The 14564-nt window shown below is 46.4% G+C and overlaps 1 protein-coding gene across 4 annotated transcripts in view; it reads right to left on the bottom strand.

Annotated features, from left to right (window-relative positions):
* Positions 1-14564, bottom strand: part of ACHE (acetylcholinesterase (Yt blood group)) — a 194321-nt gene that overhangs the window by 98367 nt on the left and 81390 nt on the right. Inside the window, exon 1 of one of the 4 annotated variants that reach the window (XM_089688022.1) lies at positions 10090-10234. The exons of 2 other annotated variants lie outside the window; for them this stretch is intronic. The gene's annotated coding sequence lies outside the window, so the exon portion shown is untranslated. Of the gene's footprint in view, positions 1-10089; positions 10236-14564 lie in introns of those variants that run through there. One more of the 4 variants, XM_089688026.1, reaches the window with a different exon arrangement.

Genomic DNA, 14564 nt, shown 5'->3' on the forward strand with positions numbered 1-14564 from the left:
ACAGTGGCTAAATGGTTAGCACTTCTGCCTGGCAGTACTCGGGTCGTTGGTTCGAATCCCAACCACGGCACCACCTGCCTGGAGTTTGCATGTTCTCCCTGTGCCTGCGTAGGTTTCCTCCAGGTACTCCAGTTTCCTCCCACACTCCAAAGACATGTTGGTAGGTGAATTGGCTCCTGTCTAAATTGTCCCTAGTATGTGTATGTATGTATGTGAGTTAGGGACCTTAGACTGTATGCTCCTTGGGGGCGGGGACTGATGTGAATGTACAATATAAAGCGCTGCGTAAATTAATGACACTATATAAGTTCCTGAAATAAATAAATGTTACAGCCTCCAGTCTTGCAGTAGTCCCGATTCCTCTCCTGGACTGAAACGGCTTCCTCTGATTTCACTGCACACTGTGAGCTTCTCACCATGTGCATTAGAAGCTGCAGCAAGTCTGATAGAGCTCTGCCTCTTTTCCTGGCTGGAGGACGCCCAGCATCATTTTTCACTTTCCTCTCCAGACTGTCCTTGGATAGCCCCTTTCATTCATTAGATTTCAGTTCCATCATGGAGGCTCATGGTCAAAAGTGGGCATTAACGCAGCTTCTTGTTTTCAGGACGCTATGTACAGCATGCTCTTCTTTGCCCCTACCCAATTTAATAGATGGGGGGGGGGGGGGGATAACGTCTCACAGTGTGCATTAGAAGCTGTCAATTTAAAGGACAAGTTCACCTTTTTTTTTTCTCCTAAATTCTAGCTCCTGTATGTACCAATACGGCATTAACCCCCCTGGCGGTATTCCTGAGTGTAGCTCGGGGTAAAGTTTCAGCACCACAAGCGGTAACCCCCGAGCTACACTCGGGAATACACTGCAGCGTTGCTCCGGGATCTGTTCTTCACTTACCTTGTCCTGCGCTCCCGCGATGTCCCTCCTGCAGCGTCCCCTGTAATGTCCTCCAGCGGATGCCGGCATCTGTCTTTCGGGTTCCGTTCCCTGCGATGTCAGGACGTATGATAGACGGAACCGGCGGGAAATTTAAAAATATCAAAAAGTGACATTCACTAAATACACTAAAATCACATAGTATAACATTCCTGTATCAAACCATTTCACATACATTTTGTCCCGAGTGCTTTGTCCGGCGCCCTGCCTGCATTTTACTGTTCTTTCTGCCTGGAAACGTCCATGGCGTCCAAAAAGCGTCCCTTTAGGTCAAAAGCGGTTTTAGACCGGCTAGAGAACAGCGATAGTAAATCAGAACCACTTGCAGAATTGAGTGATAATGATTCGTGGGGGAAATTCCTCATCAGACACTGAAAACGATTCTGCGACTGAACTCAGCGATGTGCGAATTTGGCGCTCTATTTCACATTTCAGTGTTTTTGGTTTGATTATATTATTGAATTAAATTTATTATTATTATATTATTTTTTATGATTATTTATTAAATTATAATTTATGATTTCGTGTTTCACATTTTATCATCCCCGGGATGTTTACTAGACTCTTGTTCGGACAGATTTCAGTGAGTTATTCCTAAAAATTACAGCCTACAATAAAAAAACGACATATTTCCATGCAAAAAAAAGTACTGCTTTGAGCACAGAAATATGGACATAATCAGACCGCTAGGGAGGTTACTGGACTTCTTTTGCACAAACAAAGCTTTCTATTTATCCTACATAGCCCTTACCTCAATGTCCAGCTTGTTGTATAAAAAAAAAAAAAAAACAACAAACTTCCCCATTAGTTCCTTAGGACGTGAAAACCGTAAGGCACTAGCGGGTTTTTGTTTTTTTCAAGTTAAACAAACGCTGGATAAAATAAAATGCTGGTAATAGCATTTCTTTAGTGGTGTTTTAGCAGCATTTAGGAGCATTAGCCTTCTATTAGCGTTTTTAAAGTACATATAGAGGAAAAAAAGCCGTTAGAAACGTTTTGGTGGCAATTAGCAGCGTTTAGCCATTTTTTTCTGCCGGATAAAGACTCCAACAAAAACATTTTCCAAGAACAATTTTATTCTTCTGCTCCTAGAAGCCGAAGCTCAAAAAATGCTAATAGCCTAAAGTGTGAATTGGACACATAGGAGAACACTATTTAGCTTCTAGGAGCCCCCCCCCCAAATAAAAAATTCTGATAACAGCTTCTAGGAGCTTAACCACTTGCCTACAGGGCACTTCTACCCCCTTCCTGCCCAGGCCAATTTCCAGCTCTCAGCGCTGTCAAACTTTGAATGACAATTGCGCGGTCATGCAACACTGTACCCATATGAAATTTTTATAATTTTTTTGTGACAGATAGAGCTTTATTTTAGTGGTATTTAATCACCTCGGGTTTTTTTTATTTTTTCTTAAACAAACCAAAAACCACTGAAAATTTTGAAAAAAAAAAGTTTTTAGTTTTTGTTATAAAATTTTGTAAATAAGTGATTTTTCTCCTTCACTGATGTGCGCTAATGAGGCTGCAGTGATGGCCACTGATAGGCTGCACTGATGGGCACTGATTGGTGGCACTGATGGACACTGATAGGTGGCACTGGTAGGTGGCACTGATGGGCATTGACAGGCATTACTGATGGGCACTGAAAGGCAGCACTCATATGGCACTGATAGGTGGCACTGACTGGCACTGTTAGGCGGCACTGACGGGCACCGATAGGCGGCACTGGCGGGCACTGATAGGCGGCACTGATAGGCGGCTTGATGGGCACTGATAGGTGACACTGACTGGCACTGAAGGGTGACACTGAAAGGCAGCTCAGATGGGCACTGATATGTGGCATTGATGTGCACTGGTAGGCACTGATATGTGGCATTGATGTGGCACTGACAGGTGGCACTGATGGGGCTACACTGATCATCTGGGCACACTGATCATCAGTGCTCTAATGATCAGTGTACATGTCCCCTCCGCGGAATACCGATTACCGGCTCTCCTCTCCTCTGTCAGTGTGACAGCTCGAGAGCAGAGAAATGCCGATAACCGGCATTTCTCTGTTTACATGTGATCAGCTGTGATTGGACATCTATCCAATCAGGCAAGTCCTTGCACTACATAGTTGATGGCAGATCCAAAGGAGATTGTTTCCTCCTATTATAGTTTTGGTAAATCTAGAGGAGATGATACAATCAGATTGTATAGGGAATGGTCTAGTTGAGCTTTCTGTGCCATTCATTTATCAACGACACACCAAACACAAAAGCGAACACACATTTTGCCATTTGAAAAAAAACACGTGGCAAAGGCAGCAAAAACGCACAGTAAAAAAATGTGCAACACGCGAAAAATGTCCCAGGGGCTTCTTTGCCACGTGTACCGCAGTCCATTGACATCAAACAGCTGCCCTATGTGTGCCACGGGAAAAACGAACCAAAAAAAACGCACTCCCACACTACTTTAGGTGTGAATAGGGCCCGAAAATGAAATTGGCGCGTTTCTGTGATGCAGCAAGACAGTGCATTTTGGGATTAAGGGCCAGTTCACATGCGTTTCAGTGTACAGGAAAGTACTTTATTAATTACGATATATATTATGATTACACACTATCACCTTAACAATAGTCCCCTTGTACAGCGACACATCGCCCCCAGCGTTCCCGCCACTCCTAGAATGTGTCCTGGAAGTCTTCTTTTGAAGTATGTCACGCACCTTCTGCGATTTGCACTGGATCTCCGCAATGTTGTCAAAACAGCGACCTTTGAGCTGGATCTACATCTTCGGGAAGAGGGGGAAGTCCGCTGGAGCCAAATCTGGCGAGTAGGGTGGGGGTGGAAGTGAGATCATTGCAGCCTGAGGATGAAGTTGGCAGCAACACGGAGCATGTGCAAATCACACGCGAGGATTGCCTGGACTGTTCCGTATGACACACCGACAATGGCAGCAATGTTGTGGATTGTTCTCCGACGATCATCATGCACAAGTTGCCGGATGGTTTCCACATTTTCAGGGGTTGAGCTCATTGAAGGTCTTCCTGATCTTTCGTCGTTTTCCAGTGATGTCCTTCTGCTCCTGAAGCATGTGTGCCACTCAGAACACCTCGAACAACTCATTGACATGATTCGGCAAGTTGATGGTGATCTCCGTGGCAGATTTGCTCAGTTTCATGCAGAATTTCACATTTGCTCTGTGTTCTAACTTGCAGTCCATGATGAAATAGCAGACGTGCTAATGCATGTGGTCAGAATAGCACCAGTTGCACAGCTCCCGATGTACAATGTCTTTTTGGCACACTGACTTATGAAGGACCGTGCTCCATGTGACTGTGCGCGCAGCCTTGTTATGCCATCTGTTGGTGTGTTACAAAACTAGTCTCAAAACTTTTTGATACCACCATTTACTAAAACTGGAGAGTGCAGGATCTGGTGCAGCTGTGCATGTAGCCAATCAGCTTCTAACTTCAGCTTGTTAAGTTAAACTTTGGCAATAAAACCTGGAAGCTGATTGGCTGCCATGCACAACTGCACCAGATTTTGAACTCTCCAGCTTTAGTAAATCAACCCCCATGTCTTGCTCTGCATTCTAAACCCAGTGGTGCTCTGCACACGTCATTCTGGGCCCCAATCATACTGGGCCACATTTCTGGGATTCGGTTTCTTCATCAGGTATTCTTGTGAAGCTCCAAAAACTAATGATACTCAGTGAGTAAGAGAGGCCCACAATGTTAGATAATCTGGAGGGTCCGAATAATTGTGGGAATCTCACATGGGGCCTACAGCTTCTTAACCAACACATTAATGGCACATTCGTTCTCAACCAGGCTGCTATAGGCCTGCGGCCAGGCAGTGGCCTCCCTCCTTGCAATACCTTCACCTACTACAATGCCTCCCAGCTCCCATAGTGCCTCTAACGTCCCATAATTGCCCACAGTGATTCTTAACTCCCCACAGTGCCACCAAGCCCCATGAGAGTTTACAGCCCCCAGTGTGCCCCTGCAGCCTGTTGCAGAGCCTTCAGCCCCCCTGTAGTGCCTTCAAGAGTGTCCCACCATGCCTCCTAGCTCACTGAGTGCCCTCCCGTCCCCTACAATGCCTCTGCAAAGCCCCAAGACTCCTGGAGAAACCATGAGCCCCCTCCAGAATCCTCATTCCAACAGGGCCACCAAGACTGCTGCTTATTCTTGTAACCTCCTCCAGAACCTCCATCCACCACAGTGACCCAGCCCCATCTAGAGCACACCAGCATTTCAATACATATTTTGTTTTTTAGAGTTGGGACACAAGGTTTTGGAAGAAACTACCAAGCCCTGGCTCAATAAGGCTGGGAACCACTGCTCTATACCATCACATTTTGTCAATGGCCCATCAACCTAAATATTGAATCTCAGGGTACAATGATACGATACAATATCAGCCCAAACACTAACTAAATATACTCCATACCGGCACATTTTAAAGTCCATCTCCATCCAGTATCATCTTTAATATGTTTTGCCTTGTTGGATTTGGGACTGGGAGTTTTTAGCTACACCGAAGGAGTCTCAACTTCTGGGGTGGTGATGTACCTGTACCCTTAGGAAGGTATGGGTTACCTCCAAGGTAACATGTTGCTATATCCATGGGATTCGCCAGTGCCTGGCACTCAGGATACGTCCTGCATCTTCTGGGTACCCTGGGTCCCAATGCTGCAATGCAATTTTTTTTGTGTTCCCTGCAGCTCACATACAGACCTCAGATTGCACAGAACCTAGGCTCCTCCTCGGCTCTAATGTATCATATAAGAGACAGCAGAGAAGAAGCCCTGAAGGAAAGACATTCCCCATCTTTCTGCTACAGTGCAGCTGGAAGGGCCCACGGTGCCCCAAATTTTTCTTACCAATGCCCCTTGGCTATAGTTATGTCCCATGTTAAAAGCTAAGGTAGGCATATGCCAGGAAGCCCGGTATGCTCTGCTTCATTGCCCCATATCGGGCCTGTAGGCTCACCAGCAGACGTTGGCTTCGTATTTGTTCTTGTCGGCTACTAGAAAAATTGCTCAGGCCTGGAAAAGCACACCTGTCCCTCTTCAGGGGGTGTGGGACCGCATGTCCACTCTGGAGCTTAATGAACAGATGACTCCCAATGCAAATTTATGAAAATTTGGGAGCCGTGGTTGACATATGCTTTTCCCACACTCCCCCCCTGGCAAGCCTGGTTCTAGGTTGATGATCGGTTCTGGTGTTCCCGGATCCCTGCTGTTGGTCTTGTCTTCTTCCTTCTTTACTCTACTCTCCTTTTTGTTCTTGTCTGATTTTTGTGTGACAGTAGAGATCAGATTTGACTTGCTTCCTTGTTGGAGTTTCTCCACTGTACTTTTTGTATTGTCTGTGCCATTGATAGCCCCTGCGTGGGCGTGCTTTGTGCTGTGCTGGAATTGTAGCATTGTTCCAGTTATATTTTATGTGCCATTGATAGCCCCTGTGTGGGCGGGCCTTTTGATGATGTCCTTCTTTGTTTAAAATGTTTAAAAACAAATAAAAACAATTGAAATACAAAAGCGAAGGTAGGTTTAGGTTACAAACGTGCAAATACAAGTAGTTCCACATTGCTTTGCCAAGTCCCTAACTGTAAACTATTTTTAACCAACACCTCAAAACGGTTTAATTGGCCCTTTTTTTGTGCTCACCATCTAGAAGGTGTGCTGAGGGATGTTTATTGTAGATTTCATAGCAACACAACCTATAATATTGCCATATCAAGAAACCTAGAGGCTGGAGTAAATGACAGATCCCCAATATTGACTTACGCAACCACGTGTGAAGCAAATTCAAGTTTTTTTCATCTGCACACATTTGGGTGAACACAACCACAAATTTATCGAGACAAATTTTTTCGGCTCCTTTAGGCTACGTTCACACTAGCCTTGTGTGCAGGCGGCAGAGAGGCGTTTGGGAAGCGTTTTTACCGCTTCCCAAACGCCTCTGCCAACTCTGCACATTACAGCACATGGTGCTGTTCTAACAGGAGCGTTTGCGTCGCGTCGCGGCAAAACGGACGCCTCTGGTCGAGTCAGGAGGCTTTGAAGCCTCCTATTCTCGTCTATGGTGCCACTCCGCAAACGCCCGGCCGGCGTTTGCGGTGCGGTTGTGACGCGGTTGTGGGGCGTTTGCGGAGCGGTAACACCACTCAAATGCATTATAGGCGTTTGTGGGGCGTTATTAACGCTCGGCAAACGCCTAGCAACCGCCGCTAAACCGCGCATGCGGCGTTTGCGGAGCGTTTGCCGAGGGTTAAAAACGCTCCGCAAACACCGGACCAACGCTTGCCAAACGCTATAGGGGCGTTTGGCAAGCGTTGGCAAAACAGCCTAGTGTGAACGAGCCCTTAGTAAAGCAATCCCGCTGTCTTTCAATGCACCAACGCACTGTATCAATGTCTCAAGGCAAACATCGCAACATCAACATAATCCATATCAGCAGACTGTAGATCAATGTCACATCCACCCAACCATTGCTCCTCAACTTATGTCTCACCAACAAATGAGAATATATATATATATATATATATATATATATATATATATATATATATATATATATATCTATATCTCTCTATCTCTATATATTTTATACAGGATTTATATTATTATTATACAGGATTTATATAGCGCCAACAGTTTGCTCAGCGCTTTACAATATAACGGGAGACAATACAGCAACAATACAGTTCAATACAAGAGGAATAGGAGGGCCTGATCCTGGGAGCTTACAATCTAGGATATATATATATATATATATATATATATATATATATATATATATATATAGATAGATAGATAGATAGAGATCTCTCTCTCTCTCTCTCTAGATATCTCTCTCTATCTCCCCCTCTCTCTCTATATAGAGCTCTCGCTCTCTCTCTCTATCCTAGATTGTAAGAGAGAGAGAGAGATATGTTACTGTATATATGTTACTGTATTGTCTCCCACTGTAATGTAAACCGTCGGTGCTATATAAATCCTGTATAATAATAATTATATATATATATATATATATATATATATATATATATTTTTTTTTTTTTTTAAACAGAGTGAAAAGAACACAAAATTAAATTTTAGTGTCACATCTATCTAAAGACTGCGCCTCACTCTGCACCAAACACGCCATATTGATGCTTCAAATCAAACATCAACACCAGCACATTGAACATCAATGTCACGTCCACCAATCCATTGCTACTCAATTTGTCTCACCAACAAATTATATATCCTATATTTTTAAACTAACACATTGTCTCGCAATACTGCATCCCTTGAAAGACAGTAATGCACCCTACAGAGTGCCAAAACTATATATAAAGATCATGTCACGCCTAGCATTGCAACGCTGTGTACCCAACACCAACATACTGTAGTGACTTCATAATTGTAGTTCAACGTACTCTGTACCAACACTTGTGTTTGAGTGCCACAAATCAAAATGCTGTCAAATCAACATATTTGTGCCTAGAGCATGCAGATCAGTGCCATTGGGTGCTGGACGTTGTCTAGAATTCATCCAAAACCAAATCACCATACAAAAACACAGTATCTGATGAAATTTTGCAAGTCACTGACTTCTACACAAAAACACACAAGCATGTCATTGCAACATCCTCCAAAAAATTGCATGGCTCGATCTTTCAAAAAAACAAAACAAAAACACATCAACAACAAGCAAACACACAACAACGCCATACCAAAATTCCTCCAATTTTGTATAAATTTTTTAAAAATGCACGTTTGGTTTGATATAGCTTTAACAGTTTTGGTGAAGCTGCGTTGATGTGAGATCCGGTGAAGGGTATTTGAGGTTTTGGTTGATATGACGTTAACTCAAATTTGCAGATTATTTTATTCCAAACTAAAACCATCTATATTATTGGAACAAGCCAAAAAATGCAACATTGTATTTTTTTTTTCTTAAAGCACAACTCATCAATGCCACCTCGACTAGAAAAAAATATTAAAGCTTTTAAATCTAAACACTGTATACCCATACCATCAAAAGTAGATTATGCCAAGGCATCAACGAAAATATTATTATTATACAGTATTTATACAGTATTTATTATACAGTATTTATACAGTATTGTGGATCGACACAAACTATGCCGAATTAGTGGCACATCTCAAAGGCCTTCGGCAATAACCACATTATTCAATCTCATTCCTCATGGTTGCACGGCGTATTACTGCCACATCAGAACTGTATTGTAAAAAAACGTTGCATATCAATGCGACAGAAAAACTGAAACTCTTAATTCAATGACCATCCATGGGACCTTTTACCTCATTAGAGATAACCTTTGATTTCTTTTTAGTTTGCAAAAATGCAGAAATTTTAATTGAAAATATAATTATTGGGAATTTTGTAAACTGATAATCAATGTAGAATACCTCTACTAGGGTAAAAAAATAAAAAATTCTGGTGGATGGTCAATGTGTAAGAGTTTTGTCCTCTTGATGGTCATACAAATGATAAGTTGACACGTTGATGGAGACCCTAACCCCAATTTAAAGCCTGATAGATCGCCTCCTAATTCCATACTGAAACATTGCAAGTGGCCTAAACATGAGCAGGCTAAAAATTGCAACACAGAGTTGTCATTGAATATTGCATATCAAAGCAGTGACAACCCAGAATTGCACTTTTTTCTCATTAGCATTCAACGGTCTAACCTTTAAACACACGGCTACAATTTTCCATCCAAGCAATCTCTGCCATCTCAATGATCTAATGACGGCTACTTTCTTCGGCGCTGTCAGCTCCTATCCAACTCATAGCTCTGTGTTTGTCTTTGGATTTTCCATTTCATAGACAGCTTCTATCCTCTTATGTTTCCAGCAACTACCACCCCCCACCCCATGCCCGGCTGTGCACACACCTACACATACCCACACAAACACCAGGAGCCCCGGTGCAATCAGGGCTTGTGAACAGACAGATGGAAAGCCAATCTGAAATGCCAAGAGATGCAAACATTTTGCTGTGTGTACAGACGGAAGGGAAATCATGACAGAGGGAGATGTCAATCACCCAGAATGCTTGCAATTCAGAGAACGCATGCGACACTCAGACGCTTCCACAGCATATTACACCCTGCACATAGACAGACATTGGAAGAGTCACAACAGCCTTTACCTGAGACAATCTGAACAGATCTTGCCTGGGTGAGATCCTCTACCTCTGCATTCACTCTCTCTCTCTGTCTGCCTGACCCTCCCTCTGCTTATCTCAATGTCTCTCACTCTCCAGCCAATGGCCACTCCTCCTCCTCTCCCAGCCACAAGCTCTCCCTCCCAGCCGCAGAAGACAGGACCAGAGACAGCTCCTTTAATAACAGCATGAGACGGGTAGGGGGAACCAGAGACAGGTCCTACATAGACAGCATGAGACGGGTAGGGGGAACCAGAGACAGGTCCTAGATAGACAGCATGAGACGGGTAGGGGGAACCAGAGACAGGTCCTACATAGACAGCATGAGACGGGTAGGGGGAACCAGAGACAGGTCCTACATAGACAGCATGAGACGGGTAGGGGGAACCAGAGACAGGTCCTAGATAGACAGCATGAGACGGGTAGGGGGAACCAGAGACAGGTCCTACATAGACAGCATGAGACGGGTAGGGGGAACCAGAGACAGGTCCTACATAGACAGCATGAGACGGGTAGGGGGAACCAGAGACAGGTCCTACATAGACAGCATGAGACGGGTAGGGGGAACCAGAGACAGGTCCTAGATAGACAGCATGAGACGGGTAAGGGGAACAAGAGACAGGTCCTGGATAGACAGCATGAGACGGGTAGGGGGAACCAGAGACAGGTCCTAGATAGACAGCATGAGACGGGTAGGGGGAACCAGAGACAGGTCCTAGATAGACAGCATGAGACGGGTAGGGGGAACCAGAGACAGGTCCTACATAGACAGCATGAGACGGGTAGGGGGAACCAGAGACAGGTCCTAGATAGACAGCATGAGACGGGTAAGGGGAACAAGAGACAGGTCCTGGATAGACAGCATGAGACGGGTAGGGGGAACCAGAGACAGGTCCTAGATAGACAGCATGAGACGGGTAGGGGGAAGCAGAGACAGGTCCTGGATAGACAGCATGAGACGGGTAGGGGGAACCAGAGACAGGTCCTACATAGGCAGGATGAGACGGGTAGGGGGAACCAGAGACAGGTCCTAGATAGGCAGGATGAGACGGGTAGGGAGAACCAGAGACAGCTCCTAGATAGGCAGGATGAGACGGGTAGGGGGAACCAGAGACAGCTCCTAGATAGGCAGGATGAGACGGGTAGGGGGAACCAGAGACAGCTCCTAGATAGGCAGGATGAGACGGGTAGGGGGAACCAGAGACAGGTCCTAGATAGACAGCATGAGACGGGTAGGGGGAACCAGAGACAGGTCCTACATAGACAGCATGAAACGAGTAGGGGGAACCAGAGACAGGTCCTACATAGACAGCATGAGATGGGTAGGGGGAACCAGAGACAGCTCCTTTAATAACAGCATGAGACGGGTAGGGGGAACCAGAGACAGGTCCTACATAGACAGGATGAGATGGGTAGGGGTAACCAAAGACAGGTCCTAGACAGACAGCATGAGACGGGTAGAGGGAAACAGAGACAGGTCCTAGATAGACAGGATGAGAGGGGTAGGGGGGAACCAGAGACAGGTCCTAGATAGACAGGATGAGACGGGTAGGGGGAACCAGAGACAGGTCCTAGATAGACAGGATGAGGCGGGTAGGGGGAACCAGAGACAGGTCCTAGATAGACAGGATGAGATGGGTAGGGGGAACCAGAGACAGGTCCTAGATAGACAGGATGAGTCGGGTAGGGGGAACCAGAGACAGGTCCTAGATAGATAGGATGAGACGGGTAGGGGGAACCAGAGACAGGTCCTAGATAGACAGCATGAGACGGGTAGAGGGAAACAGAGACAGGTCCTAGATAGACAGGATGAGAGGGGTAGGGGGGAACCAGAGACAGGTCCTAGATAGACAGGATGAGACGGGTAGGGGGAACCAGAGACAGGTCCTAGATAGACAGGATGAGGCGGGTAGGGGGAACCAGAGACAGGTCCTAGATAGACAGGATGAGATGGGTAGGGGGAACCAGAGACAGGTCCTAGATAGACAGGATGAGTCGGGTAGGGGGAACCAGAGACAGGTCCTAGATAGACAGCATGAGACGGGTAGAGGGAACCAGAGACAGGTCCTACATAGACAGCATGAGACGGGTAGGGGGAACCAGAGACAGGTCCTACATAGGCAGAATGAGACGAATAGGGGGAACCAGAGACAGGTCCTAGATAGACAGGATGAGACGGGTAGGAAGAACCAGAGACAGGTCCTAGATCGATAGGATGAGACGGGTAGAGTGAACCAGAGACAGGTCCTAGATAGACAGCATGGGACGGGTAGGGGGAACCAGAGACAGGTCCTAGATAGACAGCATGAGACGGGTAGGGGGAACCAGAGTCAGGTCCTACATAGACAGCATGAGACGGGTAGAGGGAACCAGAGACAGGTCCTACATAGACAGCATGAGACGGGTAGGGGGAACCAGAGACAGGTCCTAGATAGACAGGATGAGACGGGTAGGGGGAACCAGAGACAGGTCCTAGATAGACAGGATGAGGCGGGTAGGGGGAACCAGAGACAGGTCCAAGATAGACAGGATGAGACGGGTAGGGGGAACCAGAGACAGGTCCTAGATAGACAGGATGAGACGGGTAGGGGGAACCAGAGACAGGTCCTAGATAGACAGCATGAGACGGGTAGGGGGAACCAGAGAAAGGTCCTAGACAGACAGCATGAGACGGGTAGGGGGAACCAGAGACAGGTCCTACATAGGCAGGATGAGACGAATAGGGGGAACCAGAGACAGGTCCTAGATAGACAGGATGAGACGGGTAGGGGGAACCAGAGACAGGTCCTAGATAGACAGGATGAGGCGGGTAGGGGGAACCAGAGACAGGTCCAAGATAGACAGGATGAGACGGGTAGGGGGAACCAGAGACAGGTCCTAGATAGACAGGATGAGACGGGTAGGGGGAACCAGAGACAGGTCCTAGATAGACAGCATGAGACGGGTAGGGGGAACCAGAGAAAGGTCCTAGACAGACAGCATGAGACGGGTAGGGGGAACCAGAGACAGGTCCTAGATAGACAGGATGAGACGGGTAGGGGGAACCAGAGACAGGTCCTAGATAGACAGCATGAGACGGGTAGAGGGAACCAGAGACAGGTCCTACATAGACAGCATGAGACGGGTAGGGGGAACCAGAGACAGGTCCTACATAGGCAGGATGAGACGGGTAGGGGGAACCAGAGACAGGTCCTACATAGACAGGATGAGACGGGTAGGAAGAACCAGAGACAGGTCCTACATAGACAGCATGAGATGGGTAGGGGGAACCAGAGACAGGTCCTAGATAGACAACATGAGACGGGTAGGGGGAACCAGATTCAGGTCCTAGATAGACAGGATGAGACGGGTAGGGGGAACCAGAGACAGGTCCTAGATAGGCAGGATGAGACGGGTACGGGGAACCAGAGACAGGTCCTAGATAGACAGGATGAGAGGGGTAGGGGGGAACCAGAGACCGGTCCTAGATAGACAGCATGAGATGGGTAGGGGGAACCAGAGACCGGTCCTAGATAGACAGGATGAGACGGGTAGGGAGAACCAGAGACAGGTCCTAGACAGACAGGATGAGACGGGTAAGGGGAACCAGAGACAGCTGCTATATAGACAGGATGAGATGGGTAGGGGAATCAGAGACAGGTCCTAGAGAGACATGATGAAATGGGTATAGGGCAAGAGAGACCACTCCCTTGAAGAAAGCAAGAGATTGGTAGGGGGAATCAGACAAGTTCTAGGTAGACAGCATGAGACAGATATAGGGCAAGAGAGACCACTCCCTTGAAGATAGCATGAGACAGGTAGGGGGAACCAGAGACAGGTCCTAGATGGACAGGATGAAATGGGTACAGGGCAAGAGAGATCCGTACCTTGAAGATAGCAAGAGATGGGTAGGGGAAACCAGAGACAGGTCCTAGATAGACAGGATCAGAAGGGTATAGGGCAAGAGAGACCACTCCCTTGAAGAAAGCAAGAAGTGGATAGGGGGAAATCAGACAAGTTCTAGATAGACAGCATGAGAGAGATATAGGGCAAGAGAGACCACTCCCTTGATAGCAAGATACGGGTAGAGGGAACCAGAGACAGGTCATAGATAGACAGGATGAAATAGGTATAGGGCAAGAGAAACCCCCTCCCTTGAAAAAAGCAAGAGATTGGTAGGGGAATTCAGAGACACGTCCTAGACAGCCAAGAGGAGATGAGTATAGAGCAAGAGAGACCATTCCCTTGAAGATAGCAAGAGATGGGTAGGGGGAACCAGAGATAGGTCCTAGATAGACAGGATGAGAAGGGTATAGGATAAGAGAGACTACTTCCTTGAAGAAAGCAAGAGATTGGTAGGGGGATTCAGAGACAAGTCCTAGACAGCCAAGAGGAGATGAGTATAGAGAAAGAGAGAGAGCTCTCTCAAACACTGTATGAGATAGATGTGGGGAAACCAGGGACAAGTCCTAAACAGAATA

This window comes from Staurois parvus, unplaced genomic scaffold, assembly GCF_062004578.1.
Source record: "Staurois parvus isolate SC_StPar_1 unplaced genomic scaffold, SC_StPar_1.0 ptg000444l, whole genome shotgun sequence".
Lineage (NCBI taxonomy): Eukaryota > Metazoa > Chordata > Amphibia > Anura > Ranidae > Staurois > Staurois parvus.